Below are 15,123 nucleotides of genomic sequence, written 5' to 3'. Positions count from 1 at the left end.
TGTATTAATATAGACTTCAAGTTAAGTCACCTTAGCATACATTAGAAAGGCTGCAATATATCTGTTGCAAACAATTAGGCTAATGAATACCACTTGTAAGCAGACCTTCAAAACAAATCTTAAATATTTCTCCTTGTAAAGAAACTTGTAAAATTAAGACATCAGTTATTATGTCTGTTACGACTGCTTGGCATTTTGTTGATGGTATAAAGCTGATTATGTAATATACTTTGTTGTATTGTAAAATATTATGACACAGGTGTGTAAAGTGAGCACTATATAAAATTGCCAAAATAAATAAGTACATAAATTTGCAAATTAAGTACCACCCTCACTTTTTACCCAGTTGAATATGCAATGTACATACAGCATTTATATTTGACATACACTAAATAACAGTCAGAAAAAAATTACGATGTTGATAAATGTTAGATTACATTGCTAAGCAGTCATTAGGCTCGCACAAGAGGTGCACGTGGCATACAGTGAAATGGCAAGCTGATTACCCAAAGCACTTAATTTTGAAAAGATAAACTAAACATAAATTATTTCCTAACTTGCTCAATTTATAAAACGCATATGTTACATTTGAACACACGCCAAAGACTGACATTTTACCAAATATCATAATAGCGCTATTTGTTATTTAATGTAAAATAATTTGAACATAAAGTGAATACCGAAAATATAGCCTGTACTGAGAAATAAGGAACTGTTTACGTGCAGTTTATTTTTAGCCATGAAATAGTTAATACTGTTGTTTGAACATTAGGATAGGGGTTTGGTAAGGACCAATAGGAATGCAGTATTGGTATGAAGGGAGGTAACTGAAACATTGTTGTATGTATGAGCAAAAGCTGATTGGTAGCGATGGCAGAGGGTGTTCTAGTGATGAGAAAGCTGGCTTGAAAAGGTAATTTATAATTAATTGCAAACAGCAGCAAAAATATAGTTATAACAAATAAGAAAGCGGCAATGTCTTATACTTTTACAAAGATGTTCCAAAAGTAAATGAGTTTTTGATGTTATAAAGTTTGCTGCATAGCGCGAGCAAGTCTATGTAAAGGGCATTTTAGCCATGGCATGTTATTTATTATGGCAGAGTTTTAAAAAAAAGTGTCGTACGAAATGTAATTTGTTATCTAACTACTGCTTGTATTACGATAAGTAATATTATGTATATTCAAAGGCAGAATGATATTTAATTGAAACAATACCAGAAGCTCAAAATGGCGGCTGAAAGTTGTATGTACATGAATGCTGCAAACGTTACTTCGCATGCATTTCCAAGTACAAATAGAAATGGAATAGCAGAATGATTTTTAATAAAAACAATAACAGAAAGCGTAAAATGCCGGTAGAAAGTAGAATGTACACGAATGCTGCGAACTTTACTCCGCATATAATAACGCGATATTGCAATTTGTAAGTTAATAAACATGAATGTTACCATTAAGGAAGTCCGCACCATTTTGCAAGTTACTTGATAAAACTGTACGTTAATACCTTGTAAAATGGTGGTGTGATTTTTGAGCGCGTGTGAACAGCAATACTTTATAAAGCGTAAAATGCCGGCCGAAATTTACATGTAAACGAATGTTGTTACCTTTACTCTGCATATAGTGACAACGCGATATAGCAATTTATATTTTAATTGTAATTTAAGGAAGTGCGCACCATTTTGCAAGTTACTTGATAAAACTGTACGTTAATACCTTGTAAAATGGTGGTGTGATTTTTGAGCGCGCGTGAACAGCAATACTTTATAAAGCGTAAAATGCCGGCCGAAATTTAGATGTAAACGAATGTTGTTACGTTTACTCTGCATATAGTGACAACGCGATATAGCAATTTATATTTTAATTGTAATTTATGTTGCCATTAAAGCTGTGCGCACGCATTTGCCCACTTAATTGACAAAATTGTACGTTGAAACGTTGTAAAATGGCGGCCTGATTTTTATGCGCGCGCGAACAGCAAGACTTTTTCGGGGGCCAGTAAATAAAATAGTGTATAGCAAAAGCCGATTTTGAAAAGAACTGCTGGGTAATTTATTAATAAAAGGCTAGTGCTAATATAAAAGCAGCATTTAATAAATTACAATGACTGCAGCAAAACGTAAGATATAAAATTACGTTAATTTACATGTATGTCGACACAAATAATATGAGCACAAATTTGGCAACTTAGTGAACACTTTTGTACTTAAGAAGCAGCAAGACTTTCTCTATGTTGTTCACTGAAGCACGGCTAAGGAACACAAACGTGTACTTTTAAGAGCGCGCGAACAGCAAGACTTTTTCGGGGGCCAGTAAATTAAATAGTGTATTGCAAAGCCGATTTTGCAAATAACTGCTGGGTAATTTATTAATAAAAGGCGAGCGCTATTATAAAAACAGCATTCAATAAATTACAATAATTGCAGCAAAACCGAATATATGAAATTAAAAGATAATGCATATGAATGTGCTACATATAATGCATACGCATTTGGCAAGTTACTAAACACTAATGCACTCAAGCTTGTAAAATGGCGGCCTGAATTGTAACGGCGTACGTAAACAGCAAGACTTTTTTTGGGGCCAGTAAATGAAATTATGCATTGCCAAAGCCGATTTTGTATATAACTGGTGGGTAATTTATAAATTGATGGCTAGCGCTAATATAAAAGCAGCATTTCATAAATTACATTGACTGCAGCAAAACGTTAAAAATACGGTAATTTATATGTATGTGGACACAAATAATATGCGCACGAATTTGGCAAATTAGTGAACACTTTTGTACTTAAGAAGCTTGTAAAATATCGGAATTAATAGCAAGCGTGTACGTAAGCAGCAAGACTTTTTGTATGTTGTTCACTGAAGCACGGCTAAAGAACACAAACGTATGCTACTGAAGCCGCTTTTTAATATTATTGCTGCTTTATTTCCTAATAATACGTGTTAATAATGCAACAACAGTATATAATTTAATTGAACGTTTAAAGGCGTGTAACATGTCGACAATGACGACTGAAAGTTAAATGCAAATGAATGGTGCAAACTGCAGCCGTGATTTAAAATGTAACGTCTAACTATTTCTTATTACGCACTTTCACTGTATACCAGCGGAGCATACAAAGAAAGTGTGCAGGTTACCAGTATGGTTTTGTTTGGGTTAACTTGTATATTGGTAAAACGAATGCGTAAGATAACGAATTTATAGCAAATAGACTTAAATGTTGCCAGTAAATATATGCCCAGGTATTAGCAAATAGAGCAAAAACAGATGAACGAAAATAAGCATGACAACATTTTCCAAGGCACATTGATGTATTTAGATAGTACTTACGTTGATATTGCGAGTTAAACTGCAAACTCCTATGTCTATGGATGTATAGTTTTCTCCGTCAACAATTTCAAGAAGTGTGCAGGAAAATTATTCTGTGAAAGAAGCAGCAATATATTATATTTGTACATAAAAGAGCAATGGAAATGTAAACATTGTGTGTTTAGGGAACATTATATAATGCAATGCTAAAATTAAGTACATAGCGTTAATACTTTGAAATAAATTGTAAAATTAGCGCAAAAAATACATTAACAAATGTTAATAATGAAGGACAAGTACGTACCTTTTGCAAAGAGATGGCAAACGTGGAAAAGTTCAGCGGTGGCCAAGTAGCGATGTGTTTAGAAATAGAGAAACGTCTCTAGTTAAGTACGTTTTTTTCTCATCAGATAAGACCTTTGGGGCAATAAAATGCAAGGAAAGCTAACAAATGCATAGTACTGGTGTGAAAATGTCAACGTGTGACAGGAAGTGGTCTGCTAAACATCAATGTAAATAAAAGATCAAAGGTCAGCTATAGTATCTAAAGTGTTTCGGTTTCGTTTCTTGTAATGTTGTGAAATGCTAAGAAACGTATAGCAGATGAAAAAAGCAAAATGTTAGCGTAAAATAGCAAACTAAATTTTAAATTTGCACAAATGTAAGAATATGTAAAAGGACACAACGCATTTTTTTTTCAAAAAGTGCTATAACGTTTTAGCCGTAATGTTAAACAGCATAAAGAACGTATAAATTATAAAAGCGCCTCCTTTTTGCTATTGCGCTGTAAATCTACCCACCACGCTGACCCCGCAAAACTGAACAAATATACTGCGCTCCCCACGCCATGTATAGCGTTTCCCACCACGCTATTTTGTTTATGAGAAAAATAGACATTATAGCGCGCCTGCCTACTTGTACGCATTGAGCCCGCAAAACGCATTGAGCACGCAAAACTGAACAAATATACTGCGCTCTCCACGCCATGTACAGCGTTTCCCACAGCGCTATTTTTTTTATGAACAAAAATACAGACATTATAGCGCGCTTGCCTACTTGTACGCATTGAGCCCGCAAAACGCATTGAGCCCGCAAAACTGAACAAATATACTGCGCTCTCCACGCCATGTACAGCGTTTCCCACCACGCTATTTTTTTTATGAACAAAAATACAGACATTATAGCGCGCTTGCCTACTTGTACGCATTGAGCCCGCAAAACGCATTGAGCCCGCAAAACTGAACAAATATACTGCGCTCCCCACGCCATGTACAGCGTTTCCCACCACGCTAATTTTTTTATGAAAAAAGATACAGACATTATAGCGCGCCTGCCTACTTGTACGCATTGAGCCCGCAAAACGCATTCAGCCCGCAAAAGTGAACAAATATACCGCGCCCCCCACGCTATGTACATCATTTCCCACGTCGCTATTTGTTTGTATGAAAATAATTCAGACATTACGAGCTTGGCGCGCACCCACACCGGTAACCATTTTTTTTTAAACGTTCGTTTGTATCAAAAAAATGTTCGTAAGGTATAACTTAGGCAGCCATACTGTACGCCGCCGAAATTTAAATGCAAACAAAACAGGTGATGGACAGAATGTGGATCAATGTCACACATTCACCCCAGTCCAAAGATCTGGGCCCAAATCCATCGTTTTTTTGCACTCCACACCACCCTGGGTTAGACAATGGCGATATGCAAATCAGCTCTGACCCTGTGCCCCATGGGAACGGTCCAGTCCGAACTACAAAAGCCATGTCCTTCCCAGAACGGAATCAAGCATCCGAGGACCGGACCGGTTTCGAGGTAACACCTCTCATCAGCCCGGCTAGCTTGACTCCAGTGGTGTGGAGTGCCTGGGACCCACGTATGAGCATCCCCAGCGCACATATGGCGGCAATTGCAAACAAAACAGGTGATGGACAGAATGTCGATCAATGTCACATATTCACCCCAGTCCAAAGATCTGGGCCCAAATCCATCGTTTTTTTGCACTCCACACCACCCTGGGTTAGACAATGGCGATATGCAAATCAGCTCTGACCCTGTGCCCCATGGGAACGGTCCAGTCCGAACTACAAAAGCCATGTCCTTCCCAGAACGGAATCAAGCATCCGAGGACCGGACCGGTTTCGAGGTAACACCTCTCATCAGCCCGGCTAGCTTGACTCCAGTGGTGTGGAGTGCCTGGGACCCACGTCTGAGCATCCCCAGCGCACTTATGGCGGCAATTGCAAACAAAACAGGTGATGGACAGAATGTGGATCAATGTCACACATTCACCCCAGTCCAAAGATCTGGGCCCAAATCCATCGTTTTTTTGCACTCCACACCACCCTGGGTTAGACAATGGCGATATGCAAATCAGCTCTGACCCTGTGCCCCATGGGAACGGTCCAGTCCGAACTACAAAAGCCATGTCCTTCCCAGAACGGAATCAAGCATCCGAGGACCGGACCGGTTTCGAGGTAACACCTCTCATCAGCCCGGCTAGCTTGACTCCAGTGGTGTGGAGTGCCTGGGACCCACGTATGAGCATCCCCAGCGCACATATGGCGGCAATTGCAAACAAAACAGGTGATGGACAGAATGTCGATCAATGTCACATATTCACCCCAGTCCAAAGATCTGGGCCCAAATCCATCGTTTTTTTGCACTCCACACCACCCTGGGTTAGACAATGGCGATATGCAAATCAGCTCTGACCCTGTGCCCCATGGGAACGGTCCAGTCCGAACTACAAAAGCCATGTCCTTCCCAGAACGGAATCAAGCATCCGAGGACCGGACCGGTTTCGAGGTAACACCTCTCATCAGCCCGGCTAGCTTGACTCCAGTGGTGTGGAGTGCCTGGGACCCACGTCTGAGCATCCCCAGCGCACTTATGGCGGCAATTGCAAACAAAACAGGTGATGGACCGAATGTGGATCAATGTCACACATTCACCCCAGTCCAAAGATCTGGGCCCAAATCCATCGTTTTTTTGCACTCCACACCACCCTGGGTTAGACAATGGCGATATGCAAATCAGCTCTGACCCTGTGCCCCATCGGAACGGTCCAGTCCGAACTACAAAAGCCATGTCCTTCCCAGAACGGAATCAAGCATCCGAGGACCGGACCGGTTTCGAGGTAACACCTCTCATCAGCCCGGCTAGCTTGACTCCAGTGGTGCGTAGTGCCTGGGACCCACGTCTGAGCATCCCCAGCGCACTTATGGCGGCAATTGCAAACAAAACAGGTGATGGACAGAATGTGGATCAATGTCACACGTGGGTCCCAGGCATTCCACACCACTGGAGTCAAGCTAGCCGGGCTGATGAGAGGTGTTACCTCGAAACCGGTCCGGTCCTCGGATGCTTGATTCCGTTCTGGGAAGGACATGGCTTTTGTAGTTCGGACTGGACTGTTCCCATGGGGCACAGGGTCAGAGCTGATTTGCATATCGCCATTGTCTAACCCAGGGTGGTGTGGAGTGCAAAAAAACGATGGATTTGGGCCCAGATCTTTGGACTGGGGTGAATGTGTGACATTGATCCACATTCGGTCCATCACCTGTTTTGTTTGCAAATTCCGCCATAAGTGCGCTGGGGATGCCCAGACGTGGGTCCCAGGCACTCCACACCACTGGAGTCAAGCTAGCCGGGCTGATGAGAGGTGTTACCTCGAAACCGGTCCGGTCCTCGGATGCTTGATTCCGTTCTGGGAAGGACATGGCTTTTGTAGTTCGGACTGGACTGTTCCCATGGGGCACAGGGTCAGAGCTGATTTGCATATCGCCATTGTCTAACCCAGGGTGGTGTGGAGTGCAAAAAAACGATGGATTTGGGCCCAGATCTTTGGACTGGGGTGAATGTGTGACATTGAGCCACATTCGGTCCATCACCTGTTTTGTTTGCAAATTCCGCCATAAGTGCGCTGGGGATGCCCAGACGTGGGTCCCAGACACTCCACACCACTGGAGTCAAGCTAGCCGGGCTGATGAGAGGTGTTACCTCGAAACCGGTCCGGTCCTCGGATGCTTGATTCCGTTCTGGGAAGGGCATGGCTTTTGTAGTTCGGACTGGACTGTTCCCATGGGGCACAGGGTCAGAGCTGATTTGCATATCGCCATTGTCTAACCCAGGGTGGTGTGGAGTGCAAAAAAACGATGGATTTGGGCCCAGATCTTTGGACTGGGGTGAATGTGTGACATTGATCCACATTCGGTCCATCACCTGTTTTGTTTGCAAATTCCGCCATAAGTGCGCTGGGGATGCCCAGACGTGGGTCCCAGGCACTCCACACCACTGGAGTCAAGCTAGCCGGGCTGATGAGAGGTGTTACCTCGAAACCGGTCTGGTCCTCGGATGCTTGATTTCGTTCTGGGAAGGACATGGCTTTTGTAGTTCGGACTGGACTGTTCCCTTGGGGCACAGGGTCAGAGCTGATTTGCATATCGCCATTGTCTAACCCAGGGTGGTGTGGAGTGCAAAAAAACGATGGATTTGGGCCCAGATCTTTGGACTGGGGTGAATGTGTGACATTGATCCACATTCGGTCCATCACCTGTTTTGTTTGCAAATTCCGCCATAAGTGCGCTGGGGATGCCCAGACGTGGGTCCCAGGCACTCCACACCACTGGAGTCAACCGAGCCGGGCTGATGAGAGGTGTTACCTCGACACCGGTCCGGTCCTCGGATGCTTGATTCCGTTCTGGGAAGGACATGGCTTTTGTAGTTCGGACTGGACTGTTCCCATGGGGCACAGGATCAGAGCTGATTTGCATATCGCCATTGTCTAACCCAGGGTGGTGTGGAGTGCAAAAAAACTATGGATTTGGGCCCAGATCTTTGGACTGGGGTGAATGTGTGACATTGATCCACATTCGGTCCATCACCTGTTTTGTTTGCAAATTCCGCCATAAGTGCGCTGGGGATGCCCAGACGTGGGTCCCAGGCACTCCACACCACTGGAGTCAAGCTAGCCGGGCTGATGAGAGGTGTTACCTCGAAACCGGTCCGGTCCTCGGATGCTTGATTCCGTTCTGGGAAGGACATGGCTTTTGTAGTTCGGACTGGACTGTTCCCATGGGGCACAGGGTCAGAGCTGATTTGCATATCGCCATTGTCTAACCCAGGGTGGTGTGGAGTGCAAAAAAACGATGGATTTGGGCCCAGATCTTTGGACTGGGGTGAATGTGTGACATTGATCCACATTCGGTCCATCACCTGTTTTGTTTGCAAATTCCGCCATAAGTGCGCTGGGGATGCCCAGACGTGGGTCCCAGGCACTCCACACCACTGGAGTCAAGCTAGCCGGGCTGATGAGAGGTGTTACCTCGAAACCGGTCCGGTCCTCAGATGCTTGATTCCATTCTGGGAAGGACATGGCTTTTGTAGTTCGGACAGGACTGTTCCCATGGAGCACAGGGTCAGAGCTGATTTGCATATTGCCATTGTCTAACCCAGGGTGGTGTGGAGTGCAAAGAAACGATGGATTTGGGCCCAGATCTTTGGACTGGGGTGAATGTGTGACATTGAGCCACATTCGGTCCATCACCTGTTTTGTTTGCAAATTCCGCCATAAGTGCGCTGGGGATGCCCAGACGTGGGTCCCAGGCACTCCACACCACTGGAGTCAAGCTAGCCGGGCTGATGAGAGGTGTTACCTCGAAACCGGTCCGGTCCTCGGATGCTTGATTCCGTTCTGGGAAGGGCATGGCTTTTGTAGTTCGGACTGGACTGTTCCCATGGGGCACAGGGTCAGAGCTGATTTGCATATCGCCATTGTCTAACCCAGGGTGGTGTGGAGTGCAAAAAAACGATGGATTTGGGCCCAGATCTTTGGACTGGGGTGAATGTGTGACATTGATCCACATTCGGTCCATCACCTGTTTTGTTTGCAAATTCCGCCATAAGTGCGCTGGGGATGCCCAGACGTGGGTCCCAGGCACTCCACACCACTGGAGTCAAGCTAGCCGGGCTGATGAGAGGTGTTACCTCGAAACCGGTCTGGTCCTCGGATGCTTGATTCCGTTCTGGGAAGGACATGGCTTTTGTAGTTCGGACTGGACTGTTCCCTTGGGGCACAGGGTCAGAGCTGATTTGCATATCGCCATTGTCTAACCCAGGGTGGTGTGGAGTGCAAAAAAACGATGGATTTGGGCCCAGATCTTTGGACTGGGGTGAATGTGTGACATTGATCCACATTCGGTCCATCACCTGTTTTGTTTGCAAATTCCGCCATAAGTGCGCTGGGGATGCCCAGACGTGGGTCCCAGGCACTCCACACCACTGGAGTCAACCGAGCCGGGCTGATGAGAGGTGTTACCTCGACACCGGTCCGGTCCTCGGATGCTTGATTCCGTTCTGGGAAGGACATGGCTTTTGTAGTTCGGACTGGACTGTTCCCATGGGGCACAGGGTCAGAGCTGATTTGCATATCGCCATTGTCTAACCCAGGGTGGTGTGGAGTGCAAAAAAACTATGGATTTGGGCCCAGATCTTTGGACTGGGGTGAATGTGTGACATTGATCCACATTCGGTCCATCACCTGTTTTGTTTGCAAATTCCGCCATAAGTGCGTTGGGGATGCCCAGACGTGGGTCCCAGGCACTCCACACCACTGGAGTCAAGCTAGCCGATGAGATGAGCTGATGAGCTGATGCCATAAGTGCGCTGGGGATGCCCAGACGTGGGTCCCAGGCACTCCACACCACTGGAGTCAAGCTAGCCGGGCTGATGAGAGGTGTTACCTCGAAACCGGTCCGGTCCTCGGATGCTTGATTCCGTTCTGGGAAGGACATGGCTTTTGTAGTTCGGACTGGACTGTTCCCATGGGGCACAGGGTCAGAGCTGATTTGCATATCGCCATTGTCTAACCCAGGGTGGTGTGGAGTGCAAAAAAACGATGGATTTGGGCCCAGATCTTTGGACTGGGGTGAATGTGTGACATTGATCCACATTCGGTCCATCACCTGTTTTGTTTGCAAATTCTGCCATAAGTGCACTGGGGATGCCCAGACGTGGGTCCCAGGCACTCCACACCACTGGAGTCAAGCTAGCCGGGCTGATGAGAGGTGTTACCTCGAAACCGGTCCGGTCCTCGGATGCTTGATTCCGTTCTGGGAAGGACATGGCTTTTGTAGTTCGGACTGGACCGTTCCCATGGGGCACAGGGTCAGAGTTGATTTGCATAAAGCCATTATCTAACCCAGGGTGGTGTGGAGTGCAAAAAACGATGGATTTAGGCCCAGATCATTGTACTGCGGTGAATGTAAGACATTGATCTACATTCTGTCCATCAAATTGTTTTTTGTAATTTTCTCCCAGACGTGGGTCCCAGGCACTCCACACCACTGGAGTCAAGCTAGCCGGGCTGATGAGAGGTGTTACCTCGAAACCGGTCCGGTCCTCGGATGCTTGATTCCGTTCTGGGAAGGACATGGCTTTTGTAGTTCGGACTGGACTGTTCCCATGGGGCACAGGGTCAGAGCTGATTTGCATATCGCCATTGTCTAACCCAGGGTGGTGTGGAGTGCAAAAAAACGATGGATTTGGGCCCAGATCTTTGGACTGGGGTGAATGTGTGACATTGATCCACATTCGGTCCATCACCTGTTTTGTTTGCAAATTCCGCCATAAGTGCGCTGGGGATGCCCAGACGTGGGTCCCAGGCACTCCACACCACTGGAGTCAAGCTAGCCGGGCTGATGAGAGGTGTTACCTCAAACCGGTCCGGTCCTCGGATGCTTGATTCCATTCTGGGAAGGACATGGCTTTTGTAGTTCGGACAGGACTGTTCCCATGGAGCACAGGGTCAGAGCTGATTTGCATATCGCCATTGTCTAACCCAGGGTGGTGTGGAGTGCAAAAAAACGATGGATTTGGGCCCAGATCTTTGGACTGGGGTGAATGTGTGACATTGAGCCACATTCGGTCCATCACCTGTTTTGTTTGCAAATTCCGCCATAAGTGCGCTGGGGATGCCCAGACGTGGGTCCCAGGCACTCCACACCACTGGAGTCAAGCTAGCCGGGCTGATGAGAGGTGTTACCTCGAAACCGGTCCGGTCCTCGGATGCTTGATTCCGTTCTGGGAAGGACATGGCTTTTGTAGTTCGGACTGGACTGTTCCCATGGGGCACAGGGTCAGAGCTGATTTGCATATCGCCATTGTCTAACCCAGGGTGGTGTGGAGTGCAAAAAAACGATGGATTTGGGCCCAGATCTTTGGACTGGGGTGAATGTGTGACATTGATCCACATTCGGTCCATCACCTGTTTTGTTTTGGGTGCCGAAATTTAAATGTGCACAACATATTTCAAATGTGCATGTACATTAAAAGATTACATAATGTACATTGTTTTTTTAAGAAATAAACGCATTGAGCCCGCAAAAGTGAATGAACAAATATACCGCGCCCCCAACACCAGTAATATAGCGTGCCTGCCTACTTATACGCATTGAGCAGGCAAAACGCATTCAGCCCGCAAAAGTGAACAAATATACCGCGCCCCCAACACCAGTAATATAGCGCACCCCCCACGCCATGTACAGCATTTGCCACTACGCTATTTTCTGTATGAAAAAAAAAAACAAAGACATTACGAGCTTAGCGCGCACCCACCCCGGTAACCATGTTTTTTGACAACGTTCGTATGTATTAAAGATATGTTCGTAAGGTATAACGTAGGCAGCTATGCTGTACGCCGCCAAAATGTAAATGTGCACAACTTATTTCAAATGTGCATGTACATTAAAAGATTACACTTGCCTACTTCTATTACGATTGGCACGAAATTAAGTGAATGAGACACGCTGCACGCACACTTCACACGTTATTTTTTATTAATAAACAAACATATTTCTTTTTTGAAAAGTTTTTAACTGATACACGCATTGCCGCCAGCCAGTTTCATATCAAGTTACATTGAGCCCGCAAAAGACATTGAGCCCGCAAAAGTGAACAAATATACTGCGGCCCCAAACAAATATACTGCGCCCCCAACACCAGTAATATAACACGCCCCCCACGCCATGTACAGCGTTTCCCACCATGCTATTTGTTTATATGAAAAAAAATACAAAGACATTACGAGCTTAGCACGCACCCACCCCGGTAACCATGTTTTTTCAAAACGTTGGTATGTATGAAAGATATGTATGTTCGGAATGTCTGACATAATATCGACAGACAGAATATCGACATGCAAAAATATCGGAGCAAAAATATCGACAGCAAAAATATCGGAATCCTATCTTCATTAAGGTAAGTACAAAAATATCGAAAAAATAATATCGTAGTACAAAAATATCGGAATCAAAAATATCGTTTTTTTAAATGTAATAATAATAATGTAAAAATAATTTTAAAATACATATAATTTTACAACTATTAAATATAAATATTAAAACAAAATTAAAACTAATACATATACATTGAAAATAGATAAAACACTTCATAATTTAAATTAATTTTAATTTTTTTCATGTAATTTATTTAATTTAATGTAATATTTTTTTGTTTTTACCCTGTATGCCTGTACCCCAAAAACCCAAAACTGACCCTGAACCCTAAAAATATCCCTGTACCCCAAAAACCCAAAACTGACCCAGAACTCTAAAAATACCCCTTTACCCAAAAACTGAAAACTGACCCTGACCCCTAAAAATACCCCTTTACCCAAAAACTGAAAACTGACCCTGAACCTTAAAAATACCCCTTTACCCAAAAACTGAAAACTGACTCTAAACCCTAAAAATACCCCTTTGCCCAAAAACTGAAAACTGACCCTGAACCCTAAAAATACCCCTTTACCCATGAACTGAAAACTGACCCAGAACCCTAAAAATACCCCTTTACCCAAAAACTGAAAACTGACCCAGAACCCTAAAAATACCCCTTTACCCAAAAACTGAAAACTGACCCTGAACCCTAAAAATACCCCTTTACCCAAAAACTGAAAACTGACCCTGAACCCTAAAAATACCCCTTTACCCAAAAACTGAAAACTGACCCTGAACCCTAAAAATACCCCTTTACCCAAAATTAATTAATATTATTTAATTACCAATTAATTATTAATTTACAATAACAATAAAGTAAATATATTAGCACATTTGCTGTAATTAATTTAATTTAATAATTAATATTATTTTTCCCAAATAATTAATTAAGAATAACAATAAATTATATATTAAAAAAATTACTATAATTAATGTAATTAAATAATTAATATTAATTAATTACCAACTAATTAATAATTATAAATATGTAAAAAATTATATTAATTAATTAACTAATTAATAGAAATTAATTACCAATTAATTATTAATTAAAATATGTACAAACATATATCAATTAATTAATTATTATTAAATTACTTCCCTCCCTATTCCCCTATAAACCCATAACCCGCTACAGAACATATTTATCAATTAATCAATTAATTAAAAATAATTAAAAATTATTTTTCAATTAATTAATAATTCCTACTAATTAATAATTAATTTAACATAATTAAATTACTTCCCACCCTATTCCCCTATAAACCCACAACCCGCTACAGTAGTAAAAGACAATATTTAATTAAATTACATTAAAAATAAATAATAAAACATAATAAATACAATATAATATACACTAAATGTATTTAAAAATTGATATTAGTAACATCAAAGTTATTAATTTCGATATTATTGACATCGATATTTACAACTTCGATATTACTGATATCATACCAATATCGATATTAAGACTGTCGATATTACTTACCTTCGATATTTTGTCCCATCGATATTTAAACTTCGATATTTTTGTATATCGATATTTAAAAATCGATATTTTGTCTGTGTACCGTATGTTCGTAAGGTATAACGTACGCAGCCATGCTGTACGCCGCCGAAATTTAAATGTGCACAACATATTTCAAATGTGCATGTACATTAAAAGATTACACTTGCCTACTTCTATTACGATTGCACGAAATTAACTGAATGAGACACACTGCACGCACACTTCACACGTTATTCTTTATTAATAAACAAACAGATTTATTTTTGTAAATCAAAATAACGACTACAGCACGCTCCAGGACGCAAGCAATAGTTACAACATGCCGAAAAGTATCACAGCATGACACCATTTAGCAGCACTTCAACAGACTATTTTATTCAAGGTTCCTCCTTAAGCAAATGTCACAGCATTACACTATTTAGCAGCACTTTAACGGGCCATTTAAGTCAAGCTTCCTTAGTAAGTCACAGACGCATTGACGCCAGCCCCTTTCGAATACCTCCCCCACAAATAAACGGACTTCTAAGCAAGCGCCCGGCACTACACATGAACAAGTACCAGACCCATTGGCGCCTGCACCTTGAAAGTGAAACTGACTGAAGTAAGCGCCCGGCCCACGTTGAAAAAAAAATTACTAAGTCAAGACAAACACATTAGATGCAGTCAAGGCGCGCTCACAAGGTCAAAAGGCACTCCACATGAACAACTACCAGACCCATTGACGCCTGCACTTTCAAAGTGAAACTGACTAAAGCAAGTGCCCGGCCCACGTTAATACCAGACCCATTGACGCCTGCACTTTCAAAGTGAAACTGACTAAAGCAAGCGCCCGGCCCACGTTAAAAAAAGCCACACACATTAGATGCAGTCAAGGCGCGCTCACGAGGTCAAATCTCCAGCAGGAGAAGCTCGTGACAGTCTGTCTACAGCAGAAGTAGCTCGTAACAGTCTGCTGTCCACATTCCCCAAAAAGTGACGACATAAGTTGTCTCCCTAGACAGCAAAAGCTTCGCTTTTGCTTTCGTC

Source organism: Lissotriton vulgaris, chromosome 12 (assembly GCF_964263255.1).
Source record: "Lissotriton vulgaris chromosome 12, aLisVul1.2, whole genome shotgun sequence".
In the NCBI taxonomy this organism is placed as follows: domain Eukaryota; kingdom Metazoa; phylum Chordata; class Amphibia; order Caudata; family Salamandridae; genus Lissotriton; species Lissotriton vulgaris.
This window is presented reverse-complemented; position numbering follows the sequence as displayed.